General features: G+C 49.4%; 1 long non-coding RNA gene across 2 annotated transcripts; it reads left to right on the top strand.

Moving 5' to 3' along the window:
- Window positions 1-786: 786 nt before the first annotated feature.
- LOC138420615 (uncharacterized) lies at window positions 787-15,220 on the top strand. 2 transcript variants are annotated; one of them, XR_011249249.1, is made up of 7 exons: window positions 809-970; window positions 2,476-2,582; window positions 4,204-4,337; window positions 5,654-5,744; window positions 6,374-6,494; window positions 12,482-13,315; window positions 14,555-15,220. It is a non-coding gene; the product is annotated as an uncharacterized lncRNA (long non-coding RNA). The 2 variants fall into 2 exon arrangements; XR_011249248.1 differs by lacking the exon at window positions 5,654-5,744 and having other exon boundaries at window positions 787-970.
- Window positions 15,221-22,928: the final 7,708 nt, after the last annotated feature.

Here is a 22,928-nt window from a genome sequence, read left to right as displayed (position 1 = left end):
TGATTTAGAGGCCGTAGTCTGCCTGCCTACTGGCCCGCCTAACCCCTATGATACAGAGGCTTGCTGCTTCCAGCAGGGCTCCCGAACCCTCTTCAAGCCTCGGCCCGCCAGGGCAGGCTAATAAAGAACTATGGGCCCTATTAGGGCTCACTTTAAGCTGTAACCCCAACACTAATGCTAACCCTAACCGTAACCCGAACCCTGACCCTGACATGAACCCTAACCCAAACCCGAACTCTTAGAAGAGGGGGGATCCCCAAATTCTAACCCTAACCCTGAACCCGAACCTGAACAAGTTGGGGGGTTGCCCGAACCCTAACCCTAAGCTAAACAATAAACCTCTAAAATAAAAATAAACGTTTCTGGTCTAAGTCCCGCCTGTTGCTGTCCCCCGCCCCCTAAGAGCAAAAGAGTTAAGCTGCAGACTTGAACTCCTGACTTATAGACCATCGTCTGCCTGCTCACCAGCGCACCTAACCGCTACGCTACAGAGGCTTGCTGTTCTGACAGAGCTCCCGGACCCTCTTCAAGCCTCTGCCCGCCAGGGTCTGGCTCTATAGACTATCATGGCTGTCCTAGGTCATCTTTGCTTTCTATAGTCATAGTTTTATCCCTAAATCATAGACAGATCAGCTGAGAAAAAGCTTGGATTGTCTCGGTGGGGTGGATTTGCTTGTCCTTGTGTTTCACCTGGAGGCAGTCGCGGTCCCGCGGGCCTGTCCTGGAAGGGGGCGTGGGGGTGGGGCGCACCGTGAGCGCGTCGGGGGCGGGGCGAGCCTGGGCGGCTGGTCAGGAGCGCGGCTCACGTGAGCGGGTCTGGGGCGGGATGAACATGGCGGCGCGTCGGGGGCCAGGCTTCCCAGTTGTGCTCTCAGGGCTCGCCATTGCAGCTGGGAATGCTCGTTTCGTGGGCTCCTGGGTCCCCGTCGATTGGCATCCAGCGAGTAGAGCGCAGGGCTGTGGGCCACAGGTAAGGGAACTCGGACTGGGTGGAGCAGGGAACCATGTATTCTGCCCTCTTTGTTTGCAGTCTCGGAGCCGACTAAAATGGCGGTCGCAGAAAAGCCTCGCCTTTGGGGCCAAGGGTTTTGCCGCTTTACCCCTTTGCATAAAGCTCAGACCCGCGCGGTTTTCCCAAGCAGCCTAGTGTGTTGCTTCCTACAGGCCTGGAGAGGATAACAGGCAGGAAGGCCAGGGGTCTCCAGCCAGAGAAAATAGACTGCAAGTGTCAGACGTTTTTTTCTCTGTCTTAAGAGGCAGGAGGAGACAAAAGAGTGCTGCATTTTTTTTTCTCCATCTTGATACAAATTTAAAAGGAGGTTTCTCTGAAAATTCTGTGTTGCCATGACCACTCCTGGCTCCACCTGAATTTAACTTTTCTCAAACCTTGAACTAAGCAATGCATTTTTCTTATGGAAATGTTTGTCTTAAGGTATGCTAATGTGCTATGTATTTACCCAAGGCTCTGTCTTCAGGTCACTTCCCCCTAAAGGCTCAGAAACGACTTGACAAACCAGTATGTTTTACTCATACCTTGTTCTCTTAATCTATGTGAATGAAACTATATATTTGCTTGGAAATCTGCCTTTCTTCAAGATTCATGTCCATCATTTTATGGCCTGGGATGACTCATCTGCTGCCAATGTTATCTCAATGCTTGCTGTGGGTGAGGGGCCTGGTGCCACTCTCTGAGACATTGTCTTTCTTTCATTAGCAGACTGCTAGTGGCTCTATAACATCTGGCTAAAGACTAGCAGGGGGTACTCTTTCTTCCCCCTTTTAATGTCTATGTCAGCAGCTCTCTCGATCTCTTTTATACTTTAATAAAACTTTTAAACAGAAAACCTCTGAGCCATCAAGCTTCTTCACTTGCCCTGGATTGAATTCTCTGGAGGCCGAGAATGCTGGCATCTTTTGTGGTTTAGCAGCCACGTTTCAGCCTTTTGTAATTCATATTGAATCTTCATTTCAGATTGAAGATGCCTTCCACGGTATTGCCAACTGAAGCCTTTTCATCACTATGGAGTATCTGTCCATGTCTTTAGGGTATTTTTCAGCAATCATGTATCATTTCCAGTGTGCCAGTCTTGTCATCCTCATTCTGTCCATAGCAAAGTCTTTTATTACTGTTGATATGATTGAAAGGGAATTGTTTGTTTAAATTCCCTTTCAGATTGTTATTTGCTGGTGTATACAGATAACACTGTGTCATCATTCATTTGTATCAGTTTGGACAGCTTGATAGTTGTCTTTAGTTTCTTTAATTTCTCATAATTTAAGATGACCCTGGCTCATATATTTACAGTCTCACCCCTAGTCTCAGTCATTTCTTCAAAGAACTGTCCCTTTATTAACATTACATTATTTTTGACTGTGCTGGGTCTTTATTGCTCGTTTGTCTAGTTGTAGTGAGCAGAGGCTACCCTCTAGTTGCTGTGCCATGGCTTCTCATTGCAGTGCTTTCTCTGTTTGCAGAACTTGGGCTCTGGAGCATGCAAACTTCAAGAGTTGTTCAAGGGCTTCGTTGTCCCTGGGTGTGTGGAATCTTCTACACAGGGATTGAACCCGTGTTCCCTGCATCGGTAGGCAGATTCTTTACCACTGGGCCATCAGAGATGTTTCCTGTTCCCTTTTATTAGAGAATGATATTTAAAACATACATGTAGGAGCTCAATATGCTCACCTTTGAACATATTCAGTTAAAGGTAATTTGTGATGTCTCCAACCTGATCCACCACGACATGGACATTGTAACGTTTCCTTTTGTTTATCTGTAACTTTGCCTTCCAATGGTAAGATACCTGGCTTCCACCGCTTGTCATACACAGAATTCAGTGCTTGTCCCATGTGGTTACTGAAAAAAAAAAACCTGTCAGATTGTCTTTCAAAGGGGGCTCTGCATGCATTGCACCAGTATCTTGAGTATGTTTTTCTATGATAGTTTACTATCAGTATACCCTCAGTGGCCTATTTCAGTCACTACCAATTATGAATGGGCTTGTTTGCTCTAGTGTTCTTGGACAATTTGAGTACAGTTTCTTTGTCAGATATGCATTTTTTTAGGAAAACAGTTTTATTGATTGTTGGCTGTGTTGCATCTTTGTGTGTGGGCTTTTCTCTAGTTTTGGTGAGCATGGGCCATAACTAGTGGTTTGCAGGCTTCTCACTGCAGTGTCTCCTCTTGTTGAGGGGCACAGGCTCACGGGCTTCAGTGGCTGCAGCATGTGAACTCGGCATCGTGGCTTCCAGGATCTAGAGCACAGGTTCGGCTGTTGTGGCACACAGACTCCATAGGATGTGGAATCTTCCCATCCTAGGGATCGCACATGCATCTCCAGCACTGGCAGGTGGATTCTTTACTATGGAACCACCAGGGCATATTTTAGATTCTAGTTTTCCACACATGTATCTAGTGAAAGAGGCCAGGATCAAGAGGCATGGCAGCTGGGAATCCTCAGCCCCAGCTCTGGTGTGCTATCCAAAGCTCTGGGGCCTTTGGTGAGCAGCTCAGCTTCCCTGGGACTGTTTCCTCCCATCAGAAATGCCCTGCTTTTGGACTGTAGCCCACCAAGCTCCTCTATCCCTGGGATTTCTGAGACCAGAGTACTGCAGGTGGTGCCATTTCCTTCTCTGCTGCTGCTGCTGCTGCTGCTGCGGCTGCGTCGCTTCAGTCGTGCCTGACTCTGCGCGACCCCATAGACAGCAGCCTACCAGGCTCCTCTGTCCCTGGGATTCTCCAGGCAAGAACACTGGAGTGGGTTGCCATGTCCTTCTCCAGTGCATGAAAGTGAAAAGTGAAAGTGAAGTCACTCAGTGAAGTCGTGTCCGTCTCTTAGTGACCCCGGGGTTGCAGCCTACCAGGCTTCTCTGTCCATGGGATTCTCCAGGCAATGGTACTGGAGCGGGCTGCCATTGCCATTTCCTTCTCTACAAGATAACGTTTTGAAGATATTTTCTCCTGGATATTGCTTTTGATGAAGGAAGGGGGATCCCTTCCCAGGGCTTGAGAGTGAGTTCTTGTCTGACACTGGGCAATGAGTTGTCTGAGGAGAGGAGTGCTGTCCAAGCGAGAGGCTTTATTGGGAAGGGCTGCCGGGGTGGAGGGCAGGAGGGTGAGGGAAACGGAGAGAACCACTCTGTCACGTGGCTCACAGTCTCAGGTTTTATGGTCATTGGGTTAATTTCTGGTTTGTCTCTTGCCAGGCATTCTGAATTGGGATCTCTCTTGGGGGCACACGCATCACTCAGCTGAGATGGATTCCAGCAATGTGGATCCTGGGAGGTTGGTAGGACCTCTGAACTGGAGCCTCCCATCACCTGACCTCTCCAGAATTCTGGTTGGTGGTAGCTTGTTCGTTCCTTGTTCCTTCCCAGGGCCTCCTGTTGTAAGATGACTCCTGCAAGTGTTTTCTTTTCTCTGTTGCCTGGCCAGGGTGGGTGGTCCGTGGTTCATTTAACAGTTTGTTTTTGGTTCTCTTGAGTAAGGTCCTCCACGGGGTAAATGTATGAAATGATAAAAGGCAATGTTTTAACTAATTTATATTCATAATTTGGTAAGTTGGCTTGTTTTGTGTATGTTAGACCTGATTACCAGACCAAAGGTCATGTAGAACTTTAGTAGTTTTCTAAAATTCTATAGTTTTTAAAATGGAGTTACCTTGTTGCAAAGTTTGTGTTTATGTTCATATTTTTTAAAAGTTATTTCTTTTTAGTTGATTGATCATTGCTTTACAATATTGGTTTGATTTGTCATACATCCACATTAGGTGTACCTATGTCCTCTTGCTCTTGAATCTCCCTCCCACCTCGCACGCATTCCCACCTCTCCAGGTTACTACTGAGCCCCAGTTTGAGTTCCCTGAATCATACAGCAAATTCCCATTGGTTGTCTATTTACAAATGTAGGTGTACCTGCATCCATGCTGCTCTCTCCATTCATCTCACCCTCTCCCTCTTGTTCCCCACCCTCGTCTGTAAGTCTGTTCTCTATGTCTGCACCTCCATTGCTGCTCTGTGAACAGACTCGTCAGTACCATCCTTCTAGATTCCATGTTTTTCTCTCTTTGACTGACTTCCCTCCCCTTTATTAGAACAAACTCAAATGTGTTCCTTTTTATGGCTGCATTCCATGCAGGCTCTGATTGTTCCTTAGCCATGTTTTGCGGAGGGTCATGGAGCTATTCTGCTCCATTTCAGTTTGGGCTTCCAGTCTGAGTGCTCACAGCAGAGCTGCTTCTGGGTGAGCCCTCTGAGGTCTGTGAGCACCGGGCTGCCCGCTCTTCTCTTGTGGCCCGCAGGGGGCGCCAAAGGCCCCTCTGACCCGCGGGCGCAGGACGCTTTGCCTTTAGACTCTGCTCCGTGAGCAGCTGGCGGGAGCTTTGTCTCCTCAGGACCATCAGGGCTCAGGCTTCTGGATAACAGGGCTGCATCCAGGCTGAGAGGAGCAGGGTTGCCTCAGTGCCCACCAGCAGGGAGGCGCTGCAAGAGCGAAAAATGAGGATGGAGTAGACGTTTCCTGTGTCCAGCTGAGGGCTGACTGGAGGTCCATCTCAGAGGACTCAGGGGGAAAGAGCTCCGTGTGCAAAGCGGTGGGTTTTCAGTTAGATTTGCGTTAGATGATGTAGAGGATGAACACTGATGTTCTTCCGTGTAGGTGGCCATTTTCCTGTCACTGTTTCTTGAGAAGACTGTCCTTTCCTCTTCGCTCGTTCCTGGTTTGATTTTCAGGAACTGACCATGTACAGGTGGGTTCGTTTCTGGGCTCTCTATTCTCTCCTGGAGTCCATGTGTCTGTGTTCCTGCCAGTTCCTCACTGTGGTGGTCACTACAGCTCCGTGATGTAGTTTGAAGAGGGATAGGAAGATGCCTCCAGCTGTGTTCCTCTTTCTCAGAGTCTTTTTGGCCGTTTAAGGTCCTGTTCAACAGTAGCAGCCTAATATTAGGAATATTTCTATTTCTGTGAAAAATGCCATTGAATATTATTTTGTGATTGCAGTCCGTGTATTTGTTGATGACTTTGGTTGGAATGGACCTTTTAATTCCTCATTGTTCCAGTGCATGAGCGTGGAATAATTTTCTGTGTGTTTGTATTTTCTTTGGTTTCTTTATCAGTGCCTTCTAGTTTTCTGACTACTGGTTTTTTATGTTCTTGATTAAGTTTGTTGCTAGATGTTTTATTTAAGTGGGATTTTCTTAATATTTTTTTCCTGATTGTTATTAGTGTATAGAAATGCAAGTGATTTTTGGACTGTAAAGGGTAGTATTTTATGATTGTAAATTAATCCAAAATGATTCAGCTTTACTGAATGTAGTCTAACAACTTTTTGTGAAGTGATGTGGAACATTTTATCTGTAAGATCTGTTTCTCCTGCAGTAGGTCATCCAGAGGACCCAAGACATGGTGGTTACTAATAGACTTCCCACACTACTTCTTCATTCCACGTGGACTCCTTCACGGGCAGTGAGCATCGCAGCTTCCCTTGAACTTCATCTGGGTAAGTCTTGGCCTGTATCAGAAAGTTTCCTGCCTGTCTGCTCTAAATTTCTTTTGTGGTATTGACATGGTTGTTTTGAAACCTAGTATACTTTCCAGTCATTTAAAATGTACAGAAAATGCCTAGCAATGGGAACAAGTGCTAGCATTTGCCACATCATCTAAAATACTCTATGTGTTTTATCCAAAATGGGTACCTTCTGCAGAACCAGCACATAATCTCCAAAATCAGGAAATCATATGGTACCTACATTATAATGTAATCCACTGCCCCACTTCCACTTTTAGCAATTGTTCAAGTGTATGAATATATCTTTTGTTTCCATCTTCATCCTTTTTTCTTTATTTAGAGTGTTACTGAGATTTTCAGTTATTTGGACAAACTTGATGGATTGAAAGCAGACATGGTGAATAAGGGTTCTGGGTGGCCTTTTCTATGTGGATTTCTTTTTCACTGAAGATGGTTTTAATATTTATTCATGTGGTAACATGTATGAATCCTGCATTCTTTCTCCCCCCCCCATAGTAATTAAAAATAAATAATATGCCATTTACCATTTAGATATTTGTAAGCATACAGTGTTGTAGCAGACAACCTTTTCTTGTTTTGCAAACCAGTTTAATAATGTGCACCTTGTGCGTGCTTTGGAGAAACTCAGGAAACTGAGTCAGTGACTGAAATGGCCCAAGATATCACCTTAGATTCCATCTTCATCTGAAAACAAAACAGGCACTTTCTGGTGGTCCAGTGGCTGAGACTGGACACTCCCAAAGAAGGAGGCCCAGGTTCATTCCCTGATCCAAGAGCTAGATCTCCCATGCCACAAAGGAGAATTTGCATGTTGTAGCTAAATATCTGGCTTACCTCAATGAAGGTTGACCTGGCGCAGCCAAATTAAAAAAGAAACAAATATTTTACAGATACAACCAAAGGAAAGGAAGGGTATGGTTGTTGTGCAGATTTACGGCTTAGCTTTCCCTATCGATAGAAAAGAAAAAAGAGTTTCAAAAGACTGTGTCTCATCCTTCTATCTGGCATATAGAGAGGATTCCTTTGAAATGAGATTTCTCTGGTAAATGTGACTCACAGAAGAGCTGTCTTGAACTTGGGTTTCAGAGATGATCATGTGTCCTCTAAAAAAAAAAGTTAATTGGGTCCCACTAATTATCATGCTGAGGTGGTATATTTTGTGGTAGCATTTGCTCCCCTTCACTTTGGATGTATCCCCATTTGTTTACACTGTCATCTACTGAAGACATCCTGATATTTGAAAGTTTTTAGTTATTACAAGTAGAGCTGTTGTATATAATCATGTGATACTTTTTGTCTGGACGTTTTCAAAGCTGTTTAGTAAGTGCTAGCCATATAGTATTCAGGTCACAGGTGAGCTTTGTTTAGCTGTGGAAAAATCCAGCTATGTTTCTCTGTGGCATGTGGGATCTTCTGGGGTAAGGGATCAAACTAGAGTGTCTTGCATTGTCAGGCAGATTCTTTACCACTGAGCCACCGGAGAAGTTGTGCCCTACCCCCGTTTTTTTTTTTTGAGTTTACTGGATCTAATAGGTGTGCAGTGCTACCTCACTGTTATTTTAGTTTGTAATTTCCTAATGATATGTGATTTTGAGTCTTTTTGATAGGCTTATTTGCTATCTTTATATTTTTGTAGGCCAGGTGTTTAGGTGTATACATTTTTTATGAGATTGTTCTAGATTTTTTGGTATATTTGGAGTACAATCCTTTATCAGATATGTATTTTATAAATATATTTTCCTGTGGCTTGTGTTTAAGTTTTGTGAATAAGGTTTTTCACAGTTTAAATGTCTAATTCTTTAAAGTTAATGTTATATATGTTTTATATCCTTTTTTGGATAGACTTTAGTGTGTTGTTGTTGTTGTTGTTAAATTTTATAAGCAGAAGTGAGGTACTGTAGATACAGTTTTAAGCTAAGCTGAGGTACCATAGATACAGTTTTGCCTTTTGTCTGTTAAGAAGTTTGAGTGAGTTTGGTGTACACTGTATATAACATTATGTCTACATTCATTTGACTGGATATAGCTTCCAATTATTTGTCTAATTGGTTTTGGAGATATCACGGGAAGTCAGTTTTTCCAAGGGAAACTGAGGTCCATGAAACATGAACTCTTTTCGATCGGTCGGAATCACTCTCTGCTATTTCTGACAGATTTGACTTGTTTGGATATCTCATATGAGTGGAATCACAGAACGTTTGTCTTTTCTTGGTCTGGTTTATTTCACATGATCTAATGACCATAAGGTTTGTCCACATTGTCGCATTGTCAGAATTACTGACTTTGAAGGGCCGAATCAGATTCCATTGTGTGTATACCACAGTTTGTTTATGGAATTGGCTGCCATGGACACTTAGATCACTTCTGTTTGTTTGCCAGTGTGAATCATGCTGTTGTGAGTATGACGGAAGAAGTATCCATTTTTTCAGCCCCCTTTCCCAATCCTTTTGGGTACATAGCTTGAATTGGAATCGAACTATGTATTTATTCCATGTGTTTGTTTTGGAGTCATTTCTGTAATGTCTTGCAGAGTGGCAGCACCATTTAATGTACTTTTTCGTATGGTGGAATACCGTTCAAGCTTCTGAATATACCTTGTGTTGCATATTCAGTCTCCCACCAACGGACACTTGAATGAGTTCTACCTTTGAGCTATTGTGAATGTCACTATGAGTATTTGTGTACCAGTTTTTGTTTGAATTATTAACAAGTACATTACTATATATAAAAGAAGCCACAAGGACCTACTGTACAGTTTAGGAAACTATTAAATATCTTATGATAATGTATAATGGAAGAGAATCTCAAAAGGAATATATGAAAAGCACATAGTAACCATGATATTTATTGTGCCAACACTATGAGTTATCATAGCACTACTCAACGTGTATTTATACATGTCAGTAAAATATTCACATCTGTAAGGATATTATAAAAAATTATATAAAAAATCAAGAATTCAAACAGAGATTAAATAAACTTCCTGTCATTGCTCATCATCATTTATACATTCATACTACCTGTAACACTCATTGTATAAGTGCTGGACTAGCAATTGATGTTCTCGTAAACCAAGAGATTGTGAAGGTGTAAGGAAATATAGCTTATTGAATTCCTTAATGAAGGATTATAGAACTCTATGTCCATGAAGTGAATGAAATTCCATTTTATTGAACCACATTCTTACTAGAGTGATGAGCTTCCACCCCACCCAACGTTAGTTCACAATGAAATCCTGCAGTCCTCTGGCCTCAATGTCTGCTTCCTGCTACCGAGAAAGAAAAGATGAGGAAGTCCTGACAAAACCGATGCTATTTTTCTTTTTCTGATTTGTATTTTATCGCAGGGCTTGGCAAAAAGAGGGCCCAACCTGTTTTTAGAGTTCCATCCCAAGGGTTCCTCTGGCATGTTCCCTATGTTGACAAAGTGCTGATTATTTTCAACAAAGGACAATGATCTGCACTTCACTATCTGTTGCTTGAGCTGGAATAGCGGGCATCCCTTGAAGTGCATTCCTTCATGCTGAAGTAGGCATCCCTGAAGCAATAGTATAAGAGGAACACATTTATCACGTAGACATCGCAGCCCATGCATTTGTAATAATTTTTCAGTTATACCCATCGTCATCGGAGGAACTGACTTGTCCCAGTAACAACGAGAGTACCCAGTATAACAGTTCCTTGACTTATGAGTACTTCCTATGAGTACACTTATGAGTACTTCTTCCAATATTGTTTCTCCTACTTTGGTCATGAACAGTAGAAGCTGATGGCAGTGGTCCTTGAAATGTATGTCGATTCCTAGGTGGCACAGTTGATAAATAAAAAATCTGCCTACCAGTGCAGGAGGGGGAAGTGATGTGGGTTTGATCCCTGGTTCAGGAAGATAACAATTCATACACATGTTTTATGTGAACCAGTTTGATACTCATGAGTTTTTTCTTCTGTATACAGAAAAACAAATGCTGTTCAAGGACACTGAAAGAACCCTGATGTTGAAAATCAGATCTGTATTGTGAGCAATGCTTAGATATCCATGAGTCGAAGCATAGTATTATGCCTATCATCCTTGTATTTCTCTCAGTGAAATATGTTGAGGAAAACTCTTCATTCGTGGTCTAGATTCACGAAGAAGCTAAATAGCATTCATCCTTTACGTTGACAACTGTGAATTTAAATCTCCTGTGAATCCTATGTGACAACCACACATACCAACATGAGTTATCAGTATTATATCAATATTTTTAGTCCTATTGTATGTCAACTAAAAAAATCAGTATATAATTGTACATGAAGTCAAGACATAAAATCAGTGCAAATACAAAATGTTCCATCCTTTGAGAAAGGGAGAAAAACATCTCTGTGCTTAGCCTATTGCATTTTTATGTATTAGACCCTTAAGTAGTTTATTCACCACACCCTGTGAATGATTCACAAATCTTCAGAGAAGAAAGGATCATTTCTCTTGAACAATGAGTAGTTCAACTATTCTCAAAGCAAAGCCATAAGTGAGTCTTATTTTGGGTGAGACCATGAAAACTCAGTGTTTTCATTATGCTTGTGCTTATGATGGGAGGAGGTCTGAGAAAGCACTTCTGAAGGTTTATTCATACCAGTCGTTCTCATATGTATCGAGTCTTTAAAGGTCGAATCACCAAGGTGTTGCTTCTACACTTGTACTAGGCTGAGCAGCAACATTCCCTTTCTCCGTAAGTGCAGTAGACGTGTTCCCAACCTGTCTGTCTTCTGTCCTCTGGAGTATGCATTGCTTGAGCTCATCACAGCCTAGTAGATGGAAATCATCAGGATATTCTGGAAACCCTTTTTATTTCAGTCTGTTCAGGAGGTTACCACTGCTGCAAACCTCTGGATTTTACCAAGCGCTTTTAACAACCTCAGATGAAGGATATAAGTCAACACTGGTGACAGCCACGGGCTTCCATGGCCTATCCATGATTGTTGGCTTTGCTTTCATAATCATCCTGTTTCTTATACCAGCTAAACTGTCAGTGTATTTTTTAATTACCATTTTATCTTTGATGGTTTTTAGAGCTATTATGGATTTTCCTATATATCTTCACTTATCGGTGAGGGTCTTATGTTAGTAGTAGTTATGACAACTGACTTTCTGTCTGTTAGCTGTGGCAGAATAAAAAAAGAATGACCCACTGTATATTATTAATATTATGTATCAATATATTGTTAGTTTTATTGTTTGCAGTCATCCAATTCCAAGTTTCTGAAATAAACTTTCAGAAAAATCACATCCTTTTGAATGCCCATTTGACTGAATAGGAGCACGGAAATGTTCTTCCATAAAATTGTTTACAGTTTCCATTCCGTTTCTCCTGTTTGATGTAGATATTGGCCTTTGGTTCTATCAGTAGCTTTGCAAGTAAAAAAAAAAATTAATTAGAGCTCGTATGGTAATTTTACTGTTAGCAATAAGTTTAGCATAAAATGAACACAGAAGAGGTTACAGTAGACCAAATATGAAAGTCAGTTTAAAAGAAAACATAGTGTTGAATGTTTACAGTAGGAATATAGTTATGAAGTTCCTTTATTATTATTCTATCCTTTCCTTTTGTTTTGCAGGGGTGTTAATGTACAGATTCCAGTACTATGGCTAGAGCGAATAATAGTATCATTATTCTTGAGAGCAACTCTACTAAGTCTTCACGCTCATGTCACTCAAGGTTTTTTAATACCTATTATGTTAGTCGTGTTTGTAGTTTGTGAAGTCACATAAGTTGCATTCATTCAAGCAATAGTATCAAACAGCTATGGCATCAATTATAGATGTGAATCGATATCGAATGTGAATCCATTTCACTGTGACAAGTTATTATTGTAGATATTCTATTCATGCCAGTAACAAAGCTGTGCAGAAATAATACAATGTTTATTAAGAAAATAAGATTTACTAATTTGTTTTATTATTCTATTTCTTTTAAACAGATTTAATGACAACAGGCTCAACTTTTCATTCACTTGTATGACTATGAGCGGTTTGACCAAGTTGAAGAAGATGACTCGTTTGTAGTCTTCCTCATCAGCTCATTCCATCTACTGGCTTTAAAATCATTTAGTACAGAGCTCACCGTCTAGGTGTTCATCCAGTGTTTTGTTTGCTTATCATGCAGGATCATTTTAAAAGGAAAAGTATGTGTGTATGAGTTAGAGCTCTGATCCCAGGAGTCCATGTAGAAGCTTCCCCTGAGAAATGTATCGTTTTTGCACCAATGCTACTGAAATGTGTGAATGTGGTATACCACGCGTCCCAATAAGTGTAAACAGCGTCATAGGCTACTTATTTGAAATGACCAGTACTCATGACATTCCATTCAACTGAGGACTAAATATAGCCAACGTAGGCTGTGTTTGCCAAATAGACTTTGAAGTATTCTTCACACAGTCCTTCATCGATGCCAGTTTTCAGATCGAAGAAACCCTTGCTCCATGAAGTTTGTGAACACATATACTCATGTTTTGTTTGAGATTTTAAAGTCATTCTTCAGTTTTGTTGGAGGAATGGTTCTGTATATGCCCCGTGGATCCCCAAATCCACTGATGTTCATGTGTCTTGGGGCTTCCCAGGTGGTTCTAGTGGTAAAGAACATGCAGAACATACCCATGCAGGAGACATGGGAGGTATGGATTCCATCCCTGGGGCAGGAAGATCTCCTGAGGGAGAGCATGGCAACCCCCTCCAGTATCTTTGCCTAGAGAATCTCATGGAGAGAGGAGCCTGGTGGGGCCTAGTCCATATGATCCCAAGGAGTTGGACACAATGTAAGTGACTTCGCACAGCACATGATTCGTTGTCATAGCTAATATAATGGAGATGACATAAAAAGAAGCACCAGCGGGCGAAAGTCAATATCCATCACTTTTAAACTTTGGAATGTATTGTGATATTTTACATCCATATTTGTATGACTTGATAGTTGGAGAATCGATGCATGTGAAGGCCTGGTTGTGTTATATGTATGTTGAGGGAAGATATATTTTTATGTGGTTTGACATATAGGTCCCATTTCATTCGTAGACATATGCATACTCATCACTTATCATCATTTTTTTTTTTTGAAAAGACCATTGTTTGGAAAGGTTGTTGTCTAACCATGAAAGATGCTTGAATTCTTGGGCTCCTTAGAGGAAGAATTCAACCCGGGGCCAGTGATGAGGGTTGATCAGTCAGAGCTTTTGTGTCCCAACGTTTTATTAAAGTATAAAAGAGAGAAAGCTTCTGACATAGACATCAGAAGGGGGCAGAAAGAGTGCCCCCCTACTCATCTTTGGCTGGATGTTATCTAGCTACTAGCAGTCTACTCATTAGAGAAAGGAATGGCAGCAGACCCCTCACCCACAAGATATATGGAGATGACCGTGGCACCAGGTGAGTCATCCTGGGCCATAAAACGATTGATATGAGCAAATGGATAGCTTCATTCACATAGATCAGGAGAGCCATGTATGAGTAAAGCATATTGGTTTGTCAAGTCAGTTCTGAGCCTTTAGGCAGAACCTACTTGAAGATAGAGTCTAGGGTAAATACATAGTACATTCACATAGCTTAAGGCAAACCTTTCCATGAGAAAAATGCCTTGGTCAGCTCAAAGTATGAGAAAAGTGAAGTTCAGGCGGAACCAGGTGTCATTATAGCAACACAGAATTGTAAGAGAAAATCTCTGTTTAAATTTGTATCAAGAAGGGGAAAAAAGATAACAGCTTGTTTCCTCCTGCCTCGGAAGTGACAGATAACAACTGTCTGACACTTGCACCCCATTTCCTCCCTTTGGAGACCCCTGGCCTTCCTGGCTGTTACCCTCTCAGTTTCATTCATTGAGCGTTTTCTGCCTTGTGAAACATTGGGCATAGAAGTATGTGTTTATTTAGGGGTATTTCATCCAATTTCATTTAAATGCATATGTGAATTAGAAAGTTTGACATGCTGTTGCTTTGTATACCGATTGGGAAATGTGAGCCTCCAAGCTTAATTTAGTTTTTCATGTTCATTTTTCTTTTTAGGGGTACAAAGAAAAATAATATGACTGTTAAGATCAGCTTTCGTATTTTTTGCCAAATATGAATTGGGATCACATCGATCAGAGATGAGTCTGTGCATGAAAGCCCTAATAACTAATGCTAATTGACTTCACTACCATGGGATGTTTTCATATCTATTGAGGATTTACTTCATGTATTTCGATTTTAACTTTCTGTCTCACAGCCTTGTTTGTAGATCAAAGCTATTTGAAATTGTCATCTGGTTTCAAATGGCTTGTGAGGTTATTCATGAGTGGTTCATAAAACCGAATGGATTGTACGTAGCCATACTTTGTTGTCATTCTATGAATTTGAAGAATGTCTGAAGAATGTCTGCAGTTATGCCTTAAAGATTCATACAATTGATGTCCAATATTTATCTCAATAGACTTGCTTTCAATTTGTAGTTTCCTATGCGTATGTCTTTCTTTATGGATTTGGGTAGAACTTGTATTGGAACACTGAAAAATCTGTGATATCAACCGTGCTGACCTTTCTGGTGGTCATCATTAAGATTTTCACGCTCTATGGATCCTAGTGGAAACAGGTGCTGTTCATCCTACTTTTGTGAAGATTGAACTCATCGTAGAAAGTGGAATTTGTTGAAATATTTATGGTATAAATAAATCTTGTCTCTATAATTACCCAGAGTCCTGGTGCGTATTTGATTGCTAAGTTATAAAATGTATGAGATAGATGTGATCCATCAATGGCGACTGGATAAGTGGTGGAGAGGTATTTTGGTGATGCAAGAGATTTAAATGATATGATCATAGTATTTATATCCCTTTTATGTGGATAATGGGTCTTGGATCCATGTTTGAAACCTTACAACCTCGTCTTTTGTTATGCATGGGAAGTGTCAAAAATGAAGAAGATGCGGGTAGGTACTTCAAGGGTAAGTATAGGGCTGAGGGCGTGACTATGATGTGGGTTAGGGTTAGGATGTGGATGGGGGTCCGGTTAGGGTAGGGTAAAGGTTAGAGTTCGTGGAACAGCCCTCCAAACTTGTTAGGGTGAGGGGTGAGGTGTGAGGGTTCAGGATGAGGGTGAGGGTAAGGATTCAGGGTGAGGGTTAGGATTCAGGATGAGGGTGAGGATTCAGGGAGAGGGTGAGGGTGAAGGTTCAGGGAGAGGGTGAGGGTGAGGGTTCAGGGAGAGGGTGAGGGTGAGGGTTCAGGGTGAGGGCGTGGGTGAGGGTAAGGGTTCGGGGTGAGGGTTCAGAGTGAGCGTTCAGGGTGAAGGTGTGGGCCTCACATCTGATACAGGATTGTACTCCAAATATACCCATCCCTTCCCTTGAACAGACCTCTCACTATGGGAGCCCTTGGCAGTGTGGAACCCACCGGCCCCTAAGGCCTCCCAAAGGACGCCTGGGGCCTAGGTGCAAAGGCAATACAGGAGTGGAGCTGAGGCCAGGAAGGCGCCAGTGGCGTCTCCCAACTTTGCAAAGGCTGCTCCTTCCTGGGTAGGAAGCCTAGCAGCGAGGCAAGTCTGGGCAAGGTTCGCCCAGGGCAGAGCAGCCTCGCACCAGGAACTCTGCCAGATCGGGCCTCTGAGCAGAGCTGGAGCTCTGCCATCCTGGAGGCGCACTCGACTCCGCCCAAGCAGGGCTTGCAGCCTAAGGCGGCTGGGCTGCTTCGTCTTCCCCCTAGGAAGCTCGATTCCCGCATGCTGTTCACTCGGCTTCCAGGCGCCGGCTCCCTGCCCCTCCTTACGGTCTAGGATCAGGGGCTGCTTCCCCTGAGCTGGGGCTGTGGGCAGGAGCCCAGACACACAGGTGCAGGACCCAACCACCTGCACACGTCTCTGCTGGAGAGGAGAGCGCTAGGGAACCTACGTGTGTGAGGCAGCTACTGGGCGCCCACGGAGTCAGACTCGAGGTGTGCGGGGCTCCAGAGCCCCGCCAGGGGTCAAAGGAGCCTGGTGCTCACCGTGCGGCGCTGAGTCTGGGCTGTCAAGCAACCGCTGGAGGAGACCTGCACTTGCCCTTCCCTTGCCTCTGACAGAGCTCTCCCTGCTGGAGCCCTTGGCAGTGTGCAACCCACCGGCCCCTAAGCCATCCCCAAGGACGCCTGGTGCAAAGGCAAGGCAGGAGCAGAGCTGAGGCCAGGAAGGCGACAGTGGCATCTCCCAGGCTCAAGGAGCCTGCTCCTTCCATGGCAGGAAGCCTAGCAGCCAGGCAAGTCAGGGCAAGGCTCGGCCAGGGCAGAGCAGCCTCAGACCAGGAACTCTGCCAGATCGGGCCTCTGAGCAGAGCTGGAGATCTGCCATACTGGAGGCGCGCTCAGATCCAGCCAAGCAGGGCTTGAGCCGCACGTGGCTGGGCTGCCTCTTCTTACCTCGAGGAGGCTTGCCACCTTGAATGCTCTTCCTTCGGCTTCCAGGCGCGGAAGCTCTGTGCCTCCTGCAGGTCTTGGCTCAGGGGCTGCTTGCCCTGAGCTGGGGCTGTGGGCGGGAGTCAAGACACGCAGGGGCATACCCCAAACTGCTGCACACTTCTCTGCAGGGGAAGAGAGCGCAAGGGAACGACATGTGAGAGGCAGCTGATCGGCACCCACGGAGTCAGCCTCCAGGTATGCCGGGATGGAGACCCCAGCCAGTGGCCCTGGGAGGTGCGTTTCTTCGTGCGGCGCTGAGTCTCGGCGACCAAGCAACCGCTGGAGGATCCCTGCACTTGCCCTTCCCTTCCCTCTCACAGAGCTCGCCCTGCCTGAGCTCTTGGCAGTATGCAAGCCACCGGCCCCTAAGCATTACCCACGGACGCCTGGGGTCTAGGTTCAAAGGCAAGGCAGATGCGGAGCTGAGGTCAGGAAGGCGCCAGTGGCGTCTCCCAGGCTCACGCAGCCTGCTCCTTCCTGGGCAGGAAGCCTAGCAGTGAGGTAAGTCTGGGCAAGGCTCGCCCAGGGCAGAGCAGCCTCGCGCCAGCAACTCTGCCAGATCGGGCCTCTGAGCAGAGCTGGAGCCCTGCCGTCCTGGAGGCACACTCGGCTCCAGCCAAGTAGGGCTTGAATCAAAGGAGGCTGGACGGCCTCTTCTTCCCTCGAGGAGGCTCGCCTCCCCGCCAGCTCTTCACTCAGCTACCAGGTGGCGGCGCTCTGAGCCTCCTGCAGCTCTTGGCTCAGGGGCTGCTTGCCCTGAGCTGGGGCTGTGGGCGGGAGCCCAGGCACGCAGGGGCAGGCCCCAACCAGCTGCACACGTCTCGCCTGGGGAGGAGAGCGCTAGGGAAGCTACGTGTGTGAGGCAGCTGCTGGGGGCCAGGGAGTCAGCCTCGGGGTGTGCGGGGCAGCAGACCCCAGCCAGGGACCCTGGGAGCCTTTTGCACTCCGTGCGGCGCTGAGTCTGGGCAGCCCAGCAACCGCTGGAGGAGCCCTGCACTAGCCCTTCCCTTCCTTCGCACAGAGCTCTTCCTGCTGGAGCCCTTGGCAGTGTGCAAGCCACCGGCCCCTAAGCCCTCCCAATGGACGCCTGGGGCCTAGGTGCAAAGGCAAGGCAGGAGCGGAGCTGAGGCCAGAAAGGCGCCAGTGGCGTCTCCCAGCCTCGCGCAGCCGGCTCCTTCCTGGGCAGGAAGCCTAGCAGCGAGGCAAGTCTGGGCAAGGCTCGCCATGGGAAGCGCAGCCTCGCGCCAGCAACTCTGCCAGATCGGGCCTCTGAGCAGAGCTGGAGCTCTGCCGTCCTGGAGGCGCAATCGGCTCCAGCCAAGTAGGGCTTGAGCCAAACGAGGCTGGGCTGCCTCTTCTTCCCTCGAGGAGGCTCGCCTCCCCGCCAGCTGTTCACTCGGCTTCCAGGTGGGGGCGCTCTGCGCCCCCTGCAGGTCTTGGCTCAGGGGCTGCTTGCCCTGAGCTGGGGCTGTGGGAGGGAGCCCAGGCACGCAGGGGCAGGCCCCAACCAGCTGCACACGTTTCTGCTGGGGAGGAGAGCGCTAGGGAAGCTACGTGTGTGAGGCAGCTGCTGGACTCCCAGGGAGTCAGCCTCCGGGTGTGCGGGGCTGCAGACCCCAGCCAGGGGCCCTGGGAGCCTGGTGCACTCCGTGCGGCGTTGAGTCTGGGCGGCCAAGCAACCGCTGGAGGAGCCCTGCTCTAGCCCTTCCTTTCCCTGGCACAGAGCTCTTCCTGCTGGAGCCCTTGGCAGTGTGCAAGCCACCGGCCCCTAAGCCCTCCCCAAGGACGCCTGGGGCCTAGGTGCAAAGGCAAGGCAGGAGCGGAGCTGAGGCCAGGAAGGAGCCAGTGGCGTCTCCCAGCCTCGCTCAGCCGCCTCCTTCCTGGGCAGGAAGCCTAGCAGCGAGGCAAGTCTGGGCAAGGCTTGCCCAGGGTAGAGCAGCCTCGCGCCAGCAACTCTGCCAGATCGGTGCTCTCAGCAGAGCTGGAGCTTTGCCGTCCTGGAGGCGCACTCGGCTCCAGCCAAGTAGGGCTTGAGACAAACGACGCTGGGCTGCCTCTTCTTCCCTCGAGGGCGCTCGCCTCCCCGCCAGCTGTTCACTCGGCTTCCAGGTGGGGGCGCTCAGCGACTCGTGCAAGTCTTGGCTCAGGGGCTGCTTGCCCTGAACTGGGGCTGTGGGCGGGAGCCCAGCCACGCAGGGGCAGGCCCCAACCAGCTGCACACGTCTCTGCTGGGGAGGAGAGCGCTAGGGAAGCTACGTGTGTGAGGCAGCTGCTGGGCTCCCAGTGAGTCAGCCTCCGGGTGTGCGGGGCTGCAGACCCCAGCCAGGGGCCCTGGGAGGCTGCTGCACTCCGTTCGGCGCTGAGTCTGGGCGGCCAAGCAACCGCTGGAGGTGCCCTGCACTTGCCTTTCCTTCCCTCTCACAGAGCTCTCCCTGCTGGAACCCTTGGCAGTGTGCAAGCCACCGGCTCCTAAGCCCTCCCTAAGGACGCCTGGGGCCTAGGTGCAAAGGCAAGGTAGGAGCGGAAATGAGGCCAGGAAGGCGCCAGTGGCGCCTCCCAGCCTCGCACAGCCTGCTTCTTCTGGGCAGGAAGCCTTGCAGCGAGGCAAATCTGGGCAAGGCTCGCCCAGGGCAGTGCAGCCTCGCGCCAGCAACTCTGCCAGATCGGGGCTCTGAGCAGAGCTGGAGCTCTGCCGTTCTGGAGGCGCACTCGGCTCCAGCCAAGTAGGGCTTGAGCCAAACGAGGCTGGGCTGCCTCTTCTTCCCTCAAGGAGGCTCACCTACCCGCCAGCTGTTCACTCGGCTTCCAGGTGGGGGCGCTCAGCGACTCGTGCAAGTCTTGGCTCAGGGGCTGCTTGCCCTGAACTGGGGCTGTGGGCGGGAGCCCAGCCACGCAGGGGCAGGCCCCAACAAGCTGCACACGTCTCTGCTGGGGAGGAGAGCGCTAGGGAAGCTACGTGTGTGAGTCAGCTGCTGGGTGCCCACGGAGTCAGCCTCCGGGTGTGCGGGGCTGCAGACCCCTGCCAGGGACCTTGGGAGCCTTTTGCACTCCGTGCGGCGAAGAGTCTGGGCAGCCCAGCAACCGCTGGATGAGCCCTGCACTAGCCCTTCCCTTCCCTCGCACAGAGCTCTTCCTATTGGAGCCCTTGGCGGTGTGCAAGCCACCGGCCCCTAAGCGCTCCCAAAGGACGCCTGGGGCCTAGGAGGCCAGGAAGGCGCCAGTGGCGTCTCCCAGCCTCGAGCAGCCGGCTCCTTCCTGGGCAGGAAGCCTAGCAGCGAGGCAAGTCTGGGCAAGGCTCGCCCAGGGCAGAGCAGCCTCACGCCAGCAACTCTGCCAGATCGGGCCTCTGAGCAGAGCTGGAGCTCTGCCGTCCTGGAGGCGCACTCGGCTCCAGCCAAGTAGGGCTTGAGCCAAAGGAGGCTGGGCTGCCTCTTCTTCCTTCGAGGGGGCTCGCCTCCCCGCCAGCTGTTCACTCGGCTTCCAGGTGGGGGCGCTCTGCGCCTCCTGCAGGTCTTGGCTCAGAGGCTGCTTGCCCTGAGCTGGGGCTGTGGGAGGGAGCCCAGGCACGCAGGGGCAGGCCCCAACCAGCTGCACACGTTTCTGCTGGGGAGGAGAGCGCTAGGGAAGCTACGTGTGTGAGGCAGCTGCTGGACTCCCAGGGAGTCAGCCTCCGGGTGTGCGGGGCTGCAGACCCCAGCCAGGGGCCCTGGGAGCCTGGTGCACTCCGTGCGGCGTTGAGTCTGGGCGGCCAAGCAACCGCTGGAGGAGCCCTGCTCTAGCCCTTCCTTTCCCTGGCACAGAGCTCTTCCTGCTGCAGCCCTTGGCAGTGTGCAAGCCACCGGCCCCTAAGCCCTCCCCAAGGACGCCTGGGGCCTAGGTGCAAAGGCAAGGCAGGAGCGGAGCTGAGGCCAGGAAGGAGCCAGTGGCGTCTCCCAGCCTCGCTCAGCCGCCTCCTTCCTGGGCAGGAAGCCTAGCAGCGCGGCAAGTCTGGGCAAGGCTTGCCCAGGGTAGAGCAGCCTCGCGCCAGCAACTCTGCCAGATCGGTGCTCTCAGCAAAGCTGGAGCTTTGCCGTCCTGGAGGCGCACTCGGCTCCAGCCAAGTAGGGCTTGAGACAAACGACGCTGGGCTGCCTCTTCTTCCCTCGAGGGCGCTCGCCTCCCCGCCAGATGTTCACTCGGCTTCCAGGTGGGGGCGCTCAGCGACTCGTGCAAGTCTTGGCTCAGGGGCTGCTTGCCCTGAGCTGGGGCTGTGGGCGGGAGCCCAGGCACGCAGGGGCAGGCCCCAACCAGCTGCACACGTCTCTGCTGGGGAGGAGAGCGCTAGGGAAGCTACGTGTGTGAGTCAGCTGCTGGGCGCCCAGGGAGTCAGCCTCCATGTGGGCGGGGCTGCAGACCACAGCCAGGGACCCTGCGAGCCTGGTGCACTCCGTGCGGCGCTGAGTCTGGGCGGCCAAGCAACCGCTGAAGGAGCCCTGCACTAGCCCTTCCTTTCCCTGGCACAGAGCTCTTCCTCCTGGAGCCCTTGGCAGTGTGCAAGACACCGGCCCCTAAGCCCTTCCAAAGGCAGCCATGGGCCTAGGTTCAAAGGCAAGGCAGGAGCGGAGCTGCGGCCAGGAAGGCGCCAGTGGCGAATCCCAGCCTCGCGCAGCCTGCTCCTTCCAGGGCAGGAAGCCTAGCAGCGAGGCAAATCTGGGCAAGGCTTGCCCAGGGCAGAGCAGCCTCGCGCCAGCAACTCTACGAGATCGGGCCTCTGAGCATAGCTGGATCTCTGCCGACCTGGAGGCGCACTCGGCTCCAGCCAAGTAGGGCTTGAGCCAAACGAGGCTGGGCTGACTCTTCTTCCCTCGAGGGGGCTGGCCTCCCAGCCAGCTGTTCACACGGCTTCCAGGTGGGGGCGCTCAGCGACTGGTGCAGGTCTTGGCTTAGGGGCTGCTTGCCCTGAGCTGGGGCTGTGGGCAGGAGCCCAGGCACGCAGGGGAAGGCCCCAACCAGCTGCACACGTCTCTGCTGGGGAGGAGAGCGCTAGGGAAGCTACGTGTGTGAGGCGCTCAGCGACTGGTGCAGGTCTTTGCTCAGGGGCTGCTTATCCTGATCTGGGGCTGTGGGCGGGACCCCGGCAGGCTGGGCCAGGCCCCAACCAGCTGCACACGTCTCTGCTGGGGAGGAGAGCGCTAGGGAAGCTACGTGTGTGAGGCAGCTGCTGGGCGCCCAGGGAGTCAGCCTCCGGGTGTGCGGGGCTGCAGACCCCAGGCAGGGGCCCTGGGAGCCTGTTGCACTCCGTGCAGCACTGAGTCTGTGCGGCCAAGCAACCTCTGGCGGAGCCCTGCACTAGCCCTTCCTTTCCCTGGCACAGAGCTCTTCCTGCTTGAGCCCTTGGCAGTGTGCAAGCCACCGGCCCCTAAGCCCTCCAAAGGACGCCTGGGGCCTAGGTGCAAAGGCAAGGCAGGAGCGGAGCTGCGGCCAGAAAGGCGCCTGTGGCGTCTCTCAGCCTCGCGCAGCCTGCTTCTTCCGGGCAGGAAGCCTAGCAGCGAGGCTAGTCTGGGAAAGGCTCGCCCAGGGCAGAGCAGCCTCGCGCCAGCAACTCTGCCTTATCGGGCCTCTGAGCAGAGCTGGAGCTCTGCCATCCTGGAGGCGCACTCAGCTCCAGCCAAGTAGGGCTTGAGCCAAACGAGGCTGGGTGCCTCTTCTTCCCTCGAGGGGGCTCGCCTCCCCGCCAGCTGTTCATTCGGCTTCCAGGTGGGGAGGCTCAGAGACTCGTGCAGGTCTTGGCTCAGGGGCTGCTTGCCCTGAGCTGGGGCTGTGGGCGGGAGCCCAGACACGCAGGGGCAGGCCCCAACCAGCTGCACACGTCTCTGCTGGGGAGGAGAGCGCTAGGGAAGCTACGTGTGTGAGGCAGCTGTTGGGCGCCCAGGGAGTCAGCCTACGGTTGTGCGGGGCTGCAGACCCCAGCCAGGGGCCCTGGGAGCCTGGTGCAC

This window comes from Ovis canadensis, chromosome 15, assembly GCF_042477335.2.
Source record: "Ovis canadensis isolate MfBH-ARS-UI-01 breed Bighorn chromosome 15, ARS-UI_OviCan_v2, whole genome shotgun sequence".
Classification (NCBI taxonomy): Eukaryota; Metazoa; Chordata; class Mammalia; order Artiodactyla; family Bovidae; genus Ovis; species Ovis canadensis.
The sequence above is the reverse complement of the archived record's forward strand: the minus strand, read 5'-3'. Positions and strand labels throughout refer to the sequence as shown.